At 39.8% G+C, this 16,902-nt stretch overlaps 1 long non-coding RNA gene across 1 annotated transcript; it reads left to right on the top strand.

Moving 5' to 3' along the window:
- The first annotated feature begins 10,989 nt into the window (after nt 1-10,989).
- On the top strand, nt 10,990-13,675 carry LOC128318182 (uncharacterized). Its single transcript, XR_008301652.1, has 2 exons — nt 10,990-11,888; nt 12,095-13,675. It is a non-coding gene; the product is annotated as an uncharacterized LOC128318182 (long non-coding RNA).
- The last annotated feature ends 3,227 nt before the right edge of the window (nt 13,676-16,902 follow it).

Below are 16,902 nucleotides of genomic sequence, written 5' to 3'. Positions count from 1 at the left end.
GTATCTATACACAGGTGAGTATATTTGCCTACAAGGGAGGGGAGTGTCTGATGATCATGATGCCTCGTAACTTCACGACAAAGAACGGTAGAACAATGAAAATGGTACCATATGAAAGTTTATAAATTTATCTTCACTGTGAGACTAAAGATTATTATCTAACTGTAATTTATTGGTCTTTTATTGCAGAGTACATTTGTCTTGGCCAGATCTACGCATCATACAGTTACATTTGGTGGCTTGTGAAAGTGTCATTGCCTAACATTTCCAAGGAACAGTCGCGTGATATTTTCCCTCAGAAACCAAGATGCCTCGAAACTGTGTAAACAACGCTTAATCGTTTAATCTGATGTTAGAGCTAGTATTCTGTAATTATCTGATATTCACATTATATTTCATAAGCTTTAAAACTGTATAATTTTGAGGTTGTATCTTAATAGTCTGGGAAGCTGCACAACAATGGGACCAACCCCCCCACAATTGTGCAATTTATCTAGTCTCAGTCTGGAGTCCTGGTCTTTAGAGGGACAGTTTAGAAGGTAACAGCAGGAGGAAATGACAGAAAATTATTAAAATGCTTAAAATGTCAAAATGATATAAATACAGTTGTATAGTTTTAGTGTGTAGTGTAGTTCCGTCATGATCTACTGTTAATAACATCTGTAACAACATGGATAACACAACACACACATTATTACATATTATACACTGTGTGTGTGTGTGTGTGTTTGATCAGCAGGAGAGAGCGCTACCAGTGTGAGTGAGTGTCCTGATAGTGGCAGGGCTGCTGCTGCTTGTTGTGCTGCTTGTGATAATCCTGCAGCAGTGCCAAAGAGATGCAGTAAGTACCAGCTCCGTGCAGCTCCGTGACATCAGAGATCACATGACTGCGTGCTGTAACCAGAATAAAATCCACAGCACATCACCCTGATTAGACGCCACTCAGTCACTGCATGCACACTTCCACAAAATAAATAGAATTATCACCTATAAATTACACTTTTACTGTCAGAATAGTTCCACGTTTAATTCAGTAATCTCACATGATCACTGAGAGAGAACAGTTAACTGTTTAAACATCAGATTATTAATAGTTTTAAATATTTATCTGAACACTCAGCATTACATACGATGCTCTGACTCTTTAAAACTGAATTCCTCCAGTCTCACTCTGAGAAGCAAATCCTCTATAGTCTCTTTATAAATAAAGATTTTCAACTGAATTTTATTCGCCAGGCTTTCAGGAGATGTGATGAATTTATTGAGTGTAGGTTTTGAAGTTGGTGATTAGTATTTAATAATGTGCGCTTTAATGATATTTTTTATACGTTTCATCTCTATTAAGTCATACAGAGGAGCAGCAGTGGAGCAGGAAGACATCAGAGCTGGAATGGTACCTCAGAAATGACTAACCTACGAGATCCAAATGATGTTGGAGCAGGAGGAGAACGAAGCTCAAACATAAGAATGGAGTAACAGAGGGAAGAGATTTATAACTTCATACAACATGTTTGGATTATTTTTTTCTGTTTTGCATCGTTTGAGTGACTTGTCCTAGCACACAAACAGCCACAACCCCTTTCCCCTTTCTGCTCTGACTTTCTCCAGAAGTCCTCAGGTTTGTGAATCCTGCAAGCTCATGTTTTTCCCACCTGTCTGTTGTGATTCCTCTCCCTGTGAGCTGCTCCATGACACAAATGTGTAAAAATGACTGATGGCTATTTAAAACAAAAAAAATTATTGTAGCATTGAAATCTACTTCATACATGTATGTAAAAATGTTTTTTTTTTTCTAATTTGTATCCTCATTCATGATCACTCTCTCAAAACTAGCCTGTACTGACTGAAATGTCTTTCTGAAAATAAATTCATCAGACCTTCTCTTTGTGGATTCGACATGCCATCTTTAATAAATCATAATACTAAAACTTGTCTCTTGAAGACTTGGCGTTTTTAAATGAATGTATTGAGTGAATGAAACAATGACTTACTCATAATATCTAAAAAGGCTCTCACTGGCGCCACCTACTGGTGAAATGATGTAACTTACGGAAAGGGTCACTGAATGAATCTGAACGAGTCATTTTGGTGAAAAGAATCAAAAGATTCGGAGGTTTACGATTGTGGGGGTTTGTTGCTGAATTATTTTCTATTTTGCGTCGTCGTGTATCGCTGTAGTTTAGGATTGTGGGGGTTTGTTGCTGAATTATTTTCTATTTTGCATCGTCGTGTATCGCTGTAGTTTAGGATTGTGGGGGTTTGTTGCTGGTTGAAGTTCTGGTTGCTTTTGACTGCAGGTTCAGCAGCAGGTTCGTGTTCGGCAGATGTTTGTTTTGTCTCCTTTGCTCTGAAGTTTGAAGAAAACACAAAGAGAAGGGAAATAGGACATTACTCCATCGTTACCTGAAGAACAGGTAAGCAGTTGTGATTTTAGTAGCACCTCGGTGTGTTGTTGGTCTTAAACTGGATTTTTAAATGAATGAGGATCTGTCTTCATGTAAATTAGGTTTAATGTTGTTTTGCATCGATGTCAGTGTTGATTTACAGAAAAGTTCACTTTCTCTTTTCGGAACCACTCAGAAACATGAAAACACACCTCCCATCTCCCCATGCAGGTACAGGTGTATTTATTAACACCTAAAGATAGATTATCATTCTGTCCTGTAGCGTAGCAAGTATAGAGCTACACCAAAACAATACCGCAACTATTCTCCAACTCAGTACATCCTGCTTTCACTGTTTCTCACATTCCCACAAATGAATGATTAAAAAACGAAATATTACAAGTCATGTGATGAGACCAGCAGCAGAGTGTAATGTAAAGAGTTCCCATACTTTCTCTTGTAGCATTTTCCATTGTTTCCATAAAGTGTGTTTAGTCTAAATGAAGTGCTGTAGCACCACAGAGTGAGAACATCTCATAGCTGCACAGCTACGAGTGTGAGGTGTGTGTGTATAAGCTGTGTATAAGTCAGGGTTCCATCTCTCCTGTTCATGTCTTCCTTTGCTCTTAGCCCTTTCCACTGATGTTTAAGTACCTGGTTAATGCCACACCTGTGTGTGTGTGTGTGTGAGAGAGAGAGAGTTGGGGTCCTGTCTCTACTCTCCATTGTTCTTAAGCTTACCCACTGAAGTTATTGTTTTTAGGTACCTGGTTAATTCCTCACCTGTTCTCACTTGTGCAGTGCTGATGATGTTGTCATGCCTAAGCCATGTGCTGCTCTTGCTCACCTTCGCATCCATCACAGGTGAGTGTGATTTCACTCTTACTGCTCACACTGAGTGTGTCTACTTCCTCTTCAAATCTTTCCAATCTCTGAAAATGTGTTAGTTAGAATCGATTGTAATTGTAAGTATTAATTTGAGATGTCAGATAGTCAGAAGGTAAAAATTCTTAATGCAGTAGTTTTGCTCTTTTATTTTATAAAACTAGATGAGATACCGTTTATTGTCACTGTACAAGTATAGTGTAGTTGTTGTAGCAGTATTTACAGTGGAAATGTGGAAAGATGACCAAAATAAATAATAGTCTGTAAATGTAGGTGTAGTATAAAGTACTGCACAGAATGATACTTCACTGTTACACCACAGCCCGGTTCATTCTCGTATCTGATTGGTCAGCATTATTTCTGTAGAACAGCAAGGCTTGGACAGTAGGTCCAGCTGTAACATGAATGACAGGTCCTGTTCTTTCTCAGTAAATGCACTCATTCTAACACATTATCGTTTCTATAGTAACAGCTCATTCACATGGACTTGTACAGCAGATGCTCCACATAATGTGAGACTAATAATAAACAGATTTAAAAGTGTGTTGTTTAACAAAGTAAAACGTGCATAATCGTTGATGTGGTGTGTTTTGAGAGCAAGAGAGCAAGAGAAAGCATAAAGGAGAGGCTGGTGAGGGAACGACTGTTTATCACAGCTATAACAGCTAATCAGCAACATTACATCTAACTATAAAGCATTAAAATGTGTGACGTGTCATTCATTAATAAATTAAACAGTGTAATCTTTGGCAAATCACTGTGGTTTAAGCAGAATAACTGTACAAGTACACTGAGAAATAATTTGGAGCAAGTCAGTACATGCATTTAAAAGCTTTCTCAGACTCTCTGTTTGTGGTCCGCTGGTTAAAAAGTCCAGAATCCAGTTGCACAGGTGTGCATTGAGGACATGCGTATGTAGTTTGGAGGCTAGCTTGCTAGGGGTGATTGGGTTGAAGGCATAGCTATAACTGATAAATAGCATTCTGACACTATATGGCCAAAAGTATGTGCACCCCTGACCATCAGACCCATATGTGCTTGTTGAACATCTCATTCTAGATTTATTCCCTGCGTGTTTGCTGTTATAATGAGCTCCACTCTTCTGGGAAGCTTTCCACTAGATGTTGGAGCGTGGCTGTGGGGGTTTGTGTTCATTCAGCTACAAGAGCATTAGTGAGGTCAGGCGCTGATGTTGGGATGTTGAGGAGGTCTGGGGTGCAGTCGGTGTTCCAGTTCATCCCAAAGGTGCTGAGGTGTTTAAACACAAGGATCTGAGGCTGTATCTGTGCAGCTCTTTGATGTATTGTGATGAAAGTTTATATGTGCCATTGTAAACATACATGCTCAAAGCTTCTCTGAATTTCATCCAATGGCCATAAATCTCACCTCTTTTGTTTGCTTAAGTCCTACAGAAACCAGTGATATAAATTTTTCCACAGTAGGCCATTTTGTCTGTCTGCCATTTTGAGTCATGTCAAAAACCTACTTTATTGGAGTCCTCTCAGACCATTTATCCAATCTTCACCAAATTTCACATAGATCATCATCAGAGCATGCTGGCAAAAAACCTTTTTGATATCTCGAACCATTTCCATATAACGCAATGCAACTGTGCATCCTCCATCGTCTTTGCAACTTTTTTGCAAGTTTTTGCACATTACATTATGCTTCTACAATATTTATTATACTGTACATAGGCTGTTACTTCTTATGTTTACACTATTTCAGCAACTTATATTGTACTCTTTGCACTGTTGTCACTGGATTCACTTTAAACAGAACTGTGTGCTGGTCGGCGCTGCACTGGGACTCACTGTGCCCATTGTCTCTCAGTAGTCATTGTACTGTCGTGTACTGTCTGCATGTTTGCACTTGTTGACTTTATATATAATTTATATAGTCTCTTGTAGTTCTGTGTTGTTGTGTTTGACTTATGTAGCACCTTGGTCCTGGAGGAACGTTATTTCGTTTCACTATGGACTAACTGACTGTATATGGCTGAAATGACAATAAACTCCACTTGACTTGACTTGACTTGAATTTGTCTTTTTTTTTCATTTCTTATATTTTGTCAAAATGATGTACAGTACTTTGGCAGACCCTCTTTGTCATTTAAATGTGCTATATAAATAAAGGTGACTTGACTTAATGCTACAGCTTACAAAGGCATGCAATACAGTTGTGTGCTGAGTAAAAAAGAGGAAGGCCTGTAGCAGACAACTTGGTGACATGGTTTGGGGAAGGTGTGATGGTCAGGTGTCCACATATTTTTGGTCATGTATTGAAAGTGTCACGCTGTTCAAGGTGTTACAGGCCAGCAAAGGCAAGTGGAATAACGTCGTCAGTGGATCTGCTTGCCCTGTAGGCCAGCTGGTGTTGGTCCAGGGGAAAGGGGTTGTGGCTGTTTGTGTGCTAGGACAAGTCACTCAAAGCACTTCATGATTACATGGGGGAACAGAGTCATTCTGGTTCTTGACAGATGTTAGCTTTGGAACCAGAATGAGGGTTACTGACTTGAGGCAGGTGGGGCAGTGACCTGTGCTATGGAGATGTTGAAGAGGTTGGTAAAGACTTCTGTCAGCTCTCCAACTTCATCTGGTCCATCACCTTTGTTTGGGTTGATGGTTGTGGCTTAAGGCCCTTCTTCCTTTGTGGGAACTCAGCACAGAGTCATTCTGGTTCTTGATAGGTGTTTCCTTTGTAATCATTGTCGGACTTTATGCCTTGCTACATGAGGCGTGAGTCCTCTCTCTCTTTCTTAATCATACCCAGTCATTTCACAGAGAAACCAGAAAGTATAAACTCCTCTGTCCCAAAGACTTTCCTGTCCTGGGAAACTCTGCGAAGCAACATGACTGTTAGAAAACACTGATACTGGAGACTCCTTCAACAAATATCTCCTAACAGAAAATGTCAACATATCAACTATTATGCATTTTACTTTAACACCACATTTTACAGCTGTTTATTATTGATCTTAGATTGTGTGGCACATCCGTCATCCCTGTGTACGAGCAGTTACTACTAAATATTTGAATGAGCGCATTAATATAATCCTATCGTTCAAGTTACAGCTGGAACTACTGTCTTAGTCGTACTGTTCTACAGAAATAATGCACACTTTCTGACCAATTGGATTTGATTCAAACATTCTGTGGTGTACTTTGATATATTTCACATGTATAGAGAAATAAATATGTGAATAAATTTAATCATATGTGCATGTATAGGTTTATATTTTATTCTGTTTACCTGCTTCTCTCTTTCAGTACCTGTATCAGCTGTCCCTACTGTACAGGTGAAGTTTAATCAGTCTGCTGCTCTGCCCTGTGAATGGAACTGTTCTCGTGAGGCCAAATGGACTCTGCTCAGTAATGGAGATGTTGTAGTGGCTCGGTGTAATCAGACATCCTGCTGGTCAGAAGAGGGATTTAAAATGTTCCATGATCAGTACCTGAAGGGAGATCTCACCCTCACCATCACTGCAGCTGATTACAGTATGAGGGGTTTATACACGTGTGAGTGTGATGGCACAGACATTAATGACCTGCGTCTCAGCATCGAGAGTAAGTGCCTGCTCTATAGCTTATACACTCTTACTGATTTAGGTTTAATGTGTTATATCACATTTACACCCAGTTAAGATGTTGAGTGTTTTTTCTCCTCAGCCATGATATCATCAGTTCAGATAAACGCTGGTGAAGATCTGCAGCTGGATTTGCACGTATCAGAGCGAGTGGAGGTGATCTATAAGGGTGGAGATTCAGCAGATCCACATGGTGAACAGATCTGCATTGTGGATAGAAGATCACTAAGCTGTACAGCTGAATACACACCGAGAACATCACTCACTAACACAGTTCTTACACTGAGAGGAGTAAATTCGACTGCCGGGGGAGTTTACATCGTCCGAGACACGGAGACTAATGAATATTTTCATACTTACACAGTATCAGTGACAGTATCAGTGAGAGGTACTTATTCAGTGTGATTGGTGTCAGTGTGGAAACTTCAACATTTAGCAGAATAAACTGAATTTTGGGAAACACTGAGTACAGTTTTATGTTTGCGACAGTGTGATAACGGCAAACAGTCTGATTTTGGCATCTGATGATGGCTTTAATTTAATATAAGATCACATGACCATTTAGCTACTAGTTAAAACTCAGAAAATGTTTTAAATATCAAACAATAACTTATAAATATAAATCCATATAAATGTCAGTGATTATAGAAACCTGTAAATATAAATATAATTCCATATGTTCGCTCTGAAACTTGCAGTGTGTAACAGTGCTAATAGTATAATATATACTGTGTAGGATAAAGTCAGTAAAGCTAACAGTGAGTGTGTGTGTGTGTGTGTGTAGAGACAGGTAGAGTGAGTTTCTCGACAGTGCTGCTGCTGCCACCGCTGCTGCTGCTGCTTGTTGTTGCGCTGCCTGTGATGATCCTGTACCAGAGGAAACGACTTCAGTTCTACCAAAGAGATGAAGTAAGTACCAGTGACATGCAGCTCCATGACATCAGAGATCACATGACTGCGTGCTGTAACCAGAATAAAATCCACATCACCCTGATTAGACGCCACTCAGTCACTGCATGCACACTTCCACAAAATAAATAGAATTATCACCTATAAATTACACTTTTACTGTCAGAATAGTTCCACGTTTAATTCAGTAATCTCACATGATCACTGAGAGAGAACAGTTAACTGTTTAAACATCAGATTATTAATAGTTTTAAATATTTATCTGAACACTCAGCATTACATACGATGCTCTGACTCTTTAAAACTGAATTCCTCCAGTCTCACTCTGAGAAGCAAATCCTCTACAGTCTCTTTATAAATAAAGACTTTCAACTGAATTCATCTTAATTTTATTCCTCAGCCTTTCAGGAGATGTGATGAATTTATTGAGTGTAGGTTTTGAAGTTGGTGATTAGTATTTAATAATGTGCACTTCAATGATTTTTTATACGTTTCAGCCATATTAACTTGTACAGAGGAGCAGCAGTGGAGCAGGAAGACATCAGATCTGGAATGGTACCTCAGCAACGACTAACCTACGAGAGAACCGAATGATGTTGGAGCAGGAAGAGAACGAAGCTCAAACATAAGAATGGAGTAACAGAGAGAAGAGATTTATAACTTCATGCAGCATGATTCTGGAGCAAGGAGAGAGCTAAACTCAGATAGGAAGACGGGAATAAATGATTTCTCCATCCCTTTGTTCTTCACAACACCAAAAGAATATGACCTGACTACAGAATCTGCTGGAATCCTCCCTCATACTGTTTGTCAGTTCTAGACCTGACTACTGCAAGTCTTTTTTTTTTAATCCCTTTATCTGTTACATATCCTCATCAGATAATTCTATAGGCTTCTCCTGTCATATATTACCTTTGGAGAAGATTTCACTGAGCACCACATCATGTAAGAAGCCTGGTTTAGATCTCCACACCTGCACTCCAACTCTGGAATATCATCTGTCCTTCTCTGGGATCTGCTTCAGTCCTGGTTCCTCAGCAGTGTGATGAGCTTCCAGCTCCTCTAAGAAGGTCACATTTCCACTGCCTTGTGTAGCGTTCCCTCCTGGATCATGAATCCATTTTAATATTGGATTTCATAAAAAATGTTGTTTGCAAATATTTTGCAATATTAATTATAAAGATAATAGACTATATAGCCAAAGGTATGTAGACACATTCTTGTTGAACATATAAAAAGGTCATGGACCCTCTCCTGATAAGTTGATGACTTTTTTTTTTATTATTATTATTATTATTATTATTATTATTAAAAGGCAATTGGTATCATTACCCCTAGAATGTTCATATGTTATTATTGTACTGTATTCAAAGTAATAAGATTGGTATTATTTAAAATTATAGCTATTAGCGGTTTCTCATTTAGTAAGGTTTTTATTTTACTAGTATATAACAAAGTTAATAATAAGAACCATTGGTTCCTGGTCCTAGTCCTACTTAAATGTATGTGTTTGTGAGGGTAGAGATGTTGACACATTTCATCTGTTAGCACCAGACATGGAGATGTCTCATGATGCTATTGTACAGATAACATAAACCACTACTCTATTTTCAGTGTGTTTTATAACGTGTATGTGGAAGCGGGGGCGTGGTCAACTCATCATTCCTGTACATAGAGCACGCGGCTGTCACGTGACAAAACAATGGACGACTCGGACCAGAAACCCAGCTGAGTGGTGAACTCATCATTTCTGTTTCTCAGAATTTGTCCTTGGCTAGATTAACATTTTCCTTATTCGAAATATATGAGTTTGCGTAAGTAGACGTTGTCTATTGAAAATTTTACTTTATTAATTGAATTGTATTCAAATGAATGAAATGAACGAATAAAGACTTGAATAAAGATTCGTTCACTTTGCTGACAGGTGGCAATATGCATTTAGTGTGCGATTCGCCAATAAACCAAAAGAAGGGAAAAAGACTCCAGCCCACCATGCGACATGCGCATCTAGTGCAATGGATGGCTGCAACGGCAAAGAGCACACACTGCTTCTCCTTCATCTGGTGCACTATGGTGCATATATACACGGGTGGATTTTGTATACAAATGCTCTCCCTCCACAATGTTTACTTTTAGTGGCAAGAAAACTGATTTGTTGTCAAAAGTAGAACACTAGTTGCGCCACCCCTGTTACTATGGCAGCCAGTACCAGTTGTAGGAAATGGCACGTCAAACATTTACAGAATTTCAAGTATGATTTAGATAATGGAAAATTAAACATCACCCAACGTAACTTAGATTTTTCCACGAATACAACCCTAATCATCACAAATATTGACAAATTAAAGTTAATTACTGAACTGCTAATCGAACTACACACTAAATACTAAAAACAAACTATTGTCAAAAAATACACAATAGAGTTCCAGTCAGCTGTTGTCACTGGGTAACCGATCCAGTCGGCTGTTGTCACTGGGTAACCGATCCAGTCGGCTGTTGTCACTGAGTAACTGATCCAGTCGACTGTTGTCACTGGGTAACCGATCCAGTCGGCTGTTGTCACTGGGTAACCGATCCAGTCGGCTGTTGTCACTGGGTAACCGATCCAGTCGGCTGTTGTCACTGGGTAACCGATCCAGTCGGCTGTTGTCACTGGGTAACCGATCCAGTCGGCTGTTGTCACTGGGTAACCGATCCAGTCGGCTGTTGTCACTGGGTAACCGATCCAGTCGGCTTTTGTCACTGGGTAACCGATCCAGTCGGCTGTTGTCACTGGGTAACCGATCCAGTCGGCTGTTGTCACTGAGTAACCGATCCAGTCGGCTGTTGTCACTGGGTAACCGATCCAGTCGGCTGTTGTCATTGAGTAACCGATCCAGTCGGCTGTTGTCATTGAGTAACCGATCCAGTCGGCTGTTGTCACTGAGTAACCGATCCAGTCGGCTGTTGTCACTGGGTAACCGATCCAGTCGGCTGTTGTCACTGGGTAACCGATCCAGTCGGCTGTTGTCACTGAGTAACCGATCCAGTCGGCTGTTGTCATTGAGTAACCGATCCAGTCGGCTGTTGTCACTGGGTAACCGATCCAGTCGGCTGTTGTCATTGAGTAACCGATCCAGTCGGCTGTTGTCATTGAGTAACCGATCCAGTCGGCTGTTGTCACTGAGTAACCGATCCAGTCGGCTGTTGTCACTGAGTAACCGATCCAGTCGGCTGTTGTCACTGGGTAACCGATCCAGTCGGCTGTTGTCATTGAGTAACCGATCCAGTCGGCTGTTGTCACTGAGTAACCGATCCAGTCGGCTGTTGTCACTGGGTAACCGATCCAGTCGGCTGTTGTCACTGGGTAACCGATCCAGTCGGCTGTTGTCACTGGGTAACCGATCCAGTCGGCTGTTGTCATTGAGTAACCGATCCAGTCGGCTGTTGTTATTGAGTAACCGAAAATAGAAAAAAGAAAAGAAAAAACCACTATGGTGTTTCCACAACTTTCTGACAGAGGGAGAAAATATAGAGGGATGGATTACAACAGTCAGAAGAGAGAAAAATTATCACTTTATCAGTCACTTCCTCAGCAACTGTATTAGAAACTTCACTAGCAGTTTTGACTAGTTTTGTTTTTTTGTTTTTTTTTTGCCAGGTACTTGGGGCATCCATATGTTTATTATGTTTATTAGATGTGTGTATATTGTTTGTTGTTGAATAAAGCTGTTGATTCAGTATTAGTTTTTGGTGTGCAGTTGAAAAAAACATTGGGTCAACTTATTGCTGAAATTTTGTGTGTTCTATTACTTTTTAGTCATCCATGACATTAAAAAAAAGAAATTATGATTGTGGAAGTGCAAAGGGTCCGAAAGACTCATGTTTGCCCTGTTATATAATTGTAGTAGTCTTGTTTTATTTGTCTTACCTAAAGATATTACACTGGCCGTGTCAAGTATGAGATATATAATGTATGAGATTGTAAACATCTTACCTGTTTCCCCATCTTCCTTTCTAGTGACATGCATATTGGAAAAGTGCTTCACCTCAGCAACACTGAATGCCATGAAAGGATCATATAACTGGTTGGTCAGGATTCCCTTCAGCAAAGTCCTGCCAGTGTACACCACAAACTAACACAGGTCAGTAGCCTTTCACCTGTCATGTGAGGAGCGCTTGTTTGTTTATGGTTTCTCGCATGCCCATACATGTAGTCATTCGTGTCCTTGTGTGTACCTGTATCCATTCAGTTTGGTACGGATACACGTACCATTGCAGCCCTATTGTTTACTGATTTTTTTTTTTTTTTTTGATGTACCATTATTTTTGCTGGTGTTCGTCTGTTAAGGATTTCCTCAACACATTTGGCTGGTTTGGAAGGTCCAAGTATCAGTGTTAGAGGGTGGCAGGTGAATGGCACAAAGCAGTGTTTCCCCTATATACATTCAGCAGTGGTGTGCAGTTGAATGGGGCTGGTATGAAGTGAAAGGAACCGCACCACATACGCAGTGACGTCTCCGTACAGCAGTCCAACAAAGGCTATTCGTGAGTGTGTGCGCACAAGGGAGAAGCAAGATGCCTGAAAAGGTAGAACAACCTGCCTCTCTTAGCAGAATGTCCACAGCAAAATGGGTTACAAGTCAAGCTAATTGGCTACTAGTTATTCCCATAGATATCTATACATAGATACCCCATTTGACTGCTCCAGACACGTCAACGCGTCTGCCATCAACATTTCAGACTATTCCTCCACCAGCATGCTTAAACCATGGAGACACACACAACAGCACTCCTGCTGAAAAACATTGGCGACTCAAGGAAATCTCAGCCTTTACTTTTAATATCTAAATAGCAGCCAAGTGAAACCAGCATTTAAACGTTTCCAGTATGCAGCTGATTATTTATCTCCATTGGATAGTGCTGCAGCTGCTCACCAAGGCTCTCTTAATTTAAGACACATTCCATGACTGACGTCCCTGACTCCATCTCTGACTACCACTGTTTTGTATATTGGAGTTTTCAGCAATGTTATTGCTTTTGATGGGGAGCTCTGGGTGTCCTTTTTTTTTATTCCCCCCAGGAGGTCAATGACATTATTTCTAATGAAGTGTTTTGTTGCCAGCTCTTGCAGAAATACTGTGTGCGTGAAGCTGGAGCTATTTCACCATCACATTCAGGCTCCAAACTGCAGTTCTCCCCTCTCACTCCATTGTACTCCAACTGTGTTGTTTTTTTTTTCTATTGTTGTTCCTATTTTAATAAAACTCTTTGCCCATTGTATAATTGAAATAGTAGATTATGGCCCAACAATGCTTCTGAAAGATTTTTCGTTATTTACCATTGCATATTTGTATACAGTCTTACCTGACTGCCTATTGTTTTTTCCAGTGAGCTGAGTACAGGAGTGTTTTGTCACTCCATTCGTGTGACATAACAGTTTGGCCACTATTCAGAGCCCTTATAGCATATTGTACAGATGGACATTATGCAATGTTTGGTCCCCACTGTTCCTTTCAGAGACGGGGTAGTATTTGGTAAATTTATGACTGTACTGTAAAATTGTCATGTGTAAATAAATACAGATTAAGCACAACATGATTCAGCACATGTAGGTTTGCAAACATTTGTCAGATGATATCTGTGTGTGATCTTGATAATGTGCTTAAACACACTTGTGAATGCTGTTTGAAAGTGAAAGTGGTTGGATCCATCACTCCACATTCCCTAATCTAACAGACCTGATTCAACTCGTCAGATTACTAGGAAATTGCTTCAAGTCCTGAAATGGGTGTTTAAGATGCGGTAGACATCCACCATGCAGTGTTGGGGGCCTTCCAGGAAAATGGTAAGAAAACACTGAAGACACTGTGCATGAGCGTCCTCTACTGCCTGACAATGGTAATGTAATAATAAAGGCTTTTGGAACTAACTGATCACAGTTTGGGTGAATTCAGTTGAACACAATTTGAATCTTTAAATTGTGTAAACGCGATTTATGTGGAGGGCTGTGTATGTGTGTGCGCATCAAAATCATAAACTGGCCTATTTTCAACTGTTTTCATTTCAACCTCAAATCGCATATTGTACTGTTCATGCTGAACTCTTGTATCAAAAGAGTGTCAAAAACTCACGCATGCGCATTTCATTCTCACAGATCTGTGGTTCAGACTCCAGTGACTTCAGCTGCCAGTCTTACAGTTTATTCCTTTCAGATATTAATATCACTTCTTCATCACTTCTTGTTCCATATAAATATTCTCTTTCTTCATGGCTTATTATTTGTTATTTATTTAATCAAATATGTCTCTGTATTCACTAATGCAAAAGAACACGTTTCAGCATCAGCCCAGACTCTTTAATAAAGTGATACAGAATGTTTAATACTTTTCAGTAATCACTCATAATAATGTTTTTTTAATTTAATTATATGTCTCTCTGTATTTAAATAACACTTTAACAGTTGGCTTTATTGCCATTTACAGTAGCTACATGTCTCTCCTCAGTGTAGTCGTGTTTATCTACTGAACTCCAGAATAAAGACCTCAGCAGCAGGTAAATTAAAGACAACACTGACCCCTACTGGCCTGAATGAGTCATTTTGGTGAAAGGAGTCAAAAGGTTTAGGATTGTGGGGGTTTGTTGCCGAATTATTTTCTATTTTGCGTCGTCGCGTATCGCTGTAGTTTAGGACTGTGGGGGTTTGTTGCCGAATTATTTTCTATTTTGCGTCGTCGTGTATCGCTGTAGTTTAGGACTGTGGGGGTTTGTTGCCGAATTAGTTTCTATTTTGCGTCGTCGCGTATCGCTGTAGTTTAGGACTGTGGGGGTTTGTTGCCGAATTAGTTTCTATTTTGCGTCGTCGTGTATCGCTGTAGTTTAGGACTGTGGGGGTTTGTTGCCGAATTAGTTTCTATTTTGCGTCGTCGCGTATCGCTGTAGTTTAGGACTGTGGGGGTTTGTTGCCGAATTAGTTTCTATTTTGCGTCGTCGCGTATCGCTGTAGTTTAGGACTGTGGGGGTTTGTTGCCGAATTAGTTTCTATTTTGCGTTGTCGCGTATCGCTGTAGTTTAGGACTGTGGGGGTTTGTTGCCGAATTAGTTTCTATTTTGCGTCGCCGTGCATCGCTGTAGTTTAGGATTGTGGTGGTTTGTTGCCGAATTATTTTCTATTTTGCGTCGTCGTATATCGCTGTAGTTTAGGATTGTGGGGGTTTTGTTGCTGGTTGAAGTTCTGGTTGCTTTTGACTGCAGGTTCAGCAGCAGGTTCGTGTTCGGCAGATGTTTGTTTTGTCTCCTTTGCTCTGAAGTTTGAAGAAAACACAAAGAGAAGGGAAATAGGACATTACTCCATCGTTACCTGAAGAACAGGTAAGCAGTTGTGATTTTAGTAGCACCTCGGTGTGTTGTTGGTTTTAAACTGGATTTTTAAATGAATGATGATCTGTCTTCATGTAAATTAGGTTTAATGTCATGTTAACTAATATTAACTAACATATTCACTAACGTACAGTATTGATCCACAGGAGCAAGAGACACAGTACAGCACTGATACTTTCCAAGCAGCGCCGCCGGTGTCCTGCGCATCATTCCAGGTAACATCTATTGCATTTCAGCCCACATTAAGAACTGCTAACTCTACTCAAAACATGCTAACCCTAGCTAACTAGCACCAGTAATTCATCTTGCAAATAATGTGAACTAAAACTGAAACTGGACAACAAGATGTGGGTTTGTTTGTCTTTAATTATCCTTAATTCATTCCTCATTATCTCCATCACTTACCACTGTCCTGTTTCCTCTTTTCCTCCTCTTCTTGTTTTCTCTTGCGCTTCTGGCTGCCAGATAGGTACAGTATGTCCTCTTCATCTTCAGGAGTTAAAGCTTGTGCGACTCGAGTGTGAAGGGGTGGCGCAGAAGCATAAACAAGTCACAAACGAGACAGCGCCCCTAAAGGGGGTTGCTGAGATGTTGCTGCGCATTATTATAAGATGTAAATTTCTGATGATTTAAAAGATCAGCCCTCAGGGGCCTCTCAGAATGTGGGGCAGCAGGTAATTGCTGGCCTTGCCTGCTCTGTAGATACGCCTCTGCGTGCATGGATATTGCTACATAACAACACTGCAACTATTTTGTTTACTTTATTACGGTAACTAGATCAGAAAATATGTATAAACCCAGATAGCAAACTGACACAGAAGCAACACAGAATCGATGTCTCTCTCTCGGCATGGAAACAGCATTGATCTGTGATGTTGATCCAACATCTTTTTGCTTATTGAAGTCGTGTTGAACCAACGTCGTACACGCCACTGAAAACAAACGCAGAAGCGATGTCATTGGTTTGCTTAATGTACGCTGAAACGACTTTACACAATCAACGCATTTTCTACTTGTTTTTAAACTCGCAAACACTCAAATAAATAAATAGATAAATCAGCTGATATATATATATAATAATTTTTTAAACACACATCACATTCCGTTACTCACTGTTTTACAAATACATCTTTAGAATAAACTTTCTGCAGTATATAAATCTTAAGACTAAATAGCCAAATATAGAAAAATGCCTTCACACCCATGCATTCACAAATAGATTAATAAAAATAAATTATACGCTAATATCACTAGTCTCAAAGATACAAATTAAAAGAGATAGTTTACCCCAAAATGAAACTTGTCATAATATACACACTCTTATTTTGTTCCAAACCTGTCTGACTTTTATAAGGAGATGTAAGGCAGAACGTTAAGAGCCTCAGTCACCATTCACTATCACTGCATCTTTCTTCTATAAAATACATGAATGGTGAGGAATGGTGTTCCACAAAAGAAACACATACAGGTGTGGAACAACATTAGTGTCAGTAGATCACAGGATTTTTAAACTATACCTTACACAGTAAACACTTTATAAATAAATGTTACCCTTGAAAACAGAGCACAGAGAAATATAGTAGATAAATTATTTTCCTTTGCAGTTAACATTTATTTCTGAAGTAAGGCAAGTTCTTTGCTCTTGCAGTATTCAGTTGGTCCCTTTGTTATGTTTCTATACACCTGAAGAGAACTTGGTGGTAGTCAGCCATCTACACAATGCAGAGAGAAGTCTGGTGTGGTGTAGACAGGACTGGAATAGACGTCTATCCACGCTGA

Source organism: Pangasianodon hypophthalmus, chromosome 4 (assembly GCF_027358585.1).
Source record: "Pangasianodon hypophthalmus isolate fPanHyp1 chromosome 4, fPanHyp1.pri, whole genome shotgun sequence".
Lineage (NCBI taxonomy): Eukaryota > Metazoa > Chordata > Actinopteri > Siluriformes > Pangasiidae > Pangasianodon > Pangasianodon hypophthalmus.
Note: the sequence above shows the minus strand (reverse complement) of the source record. Positions and strands in the feature narration are given on the sequence as shown.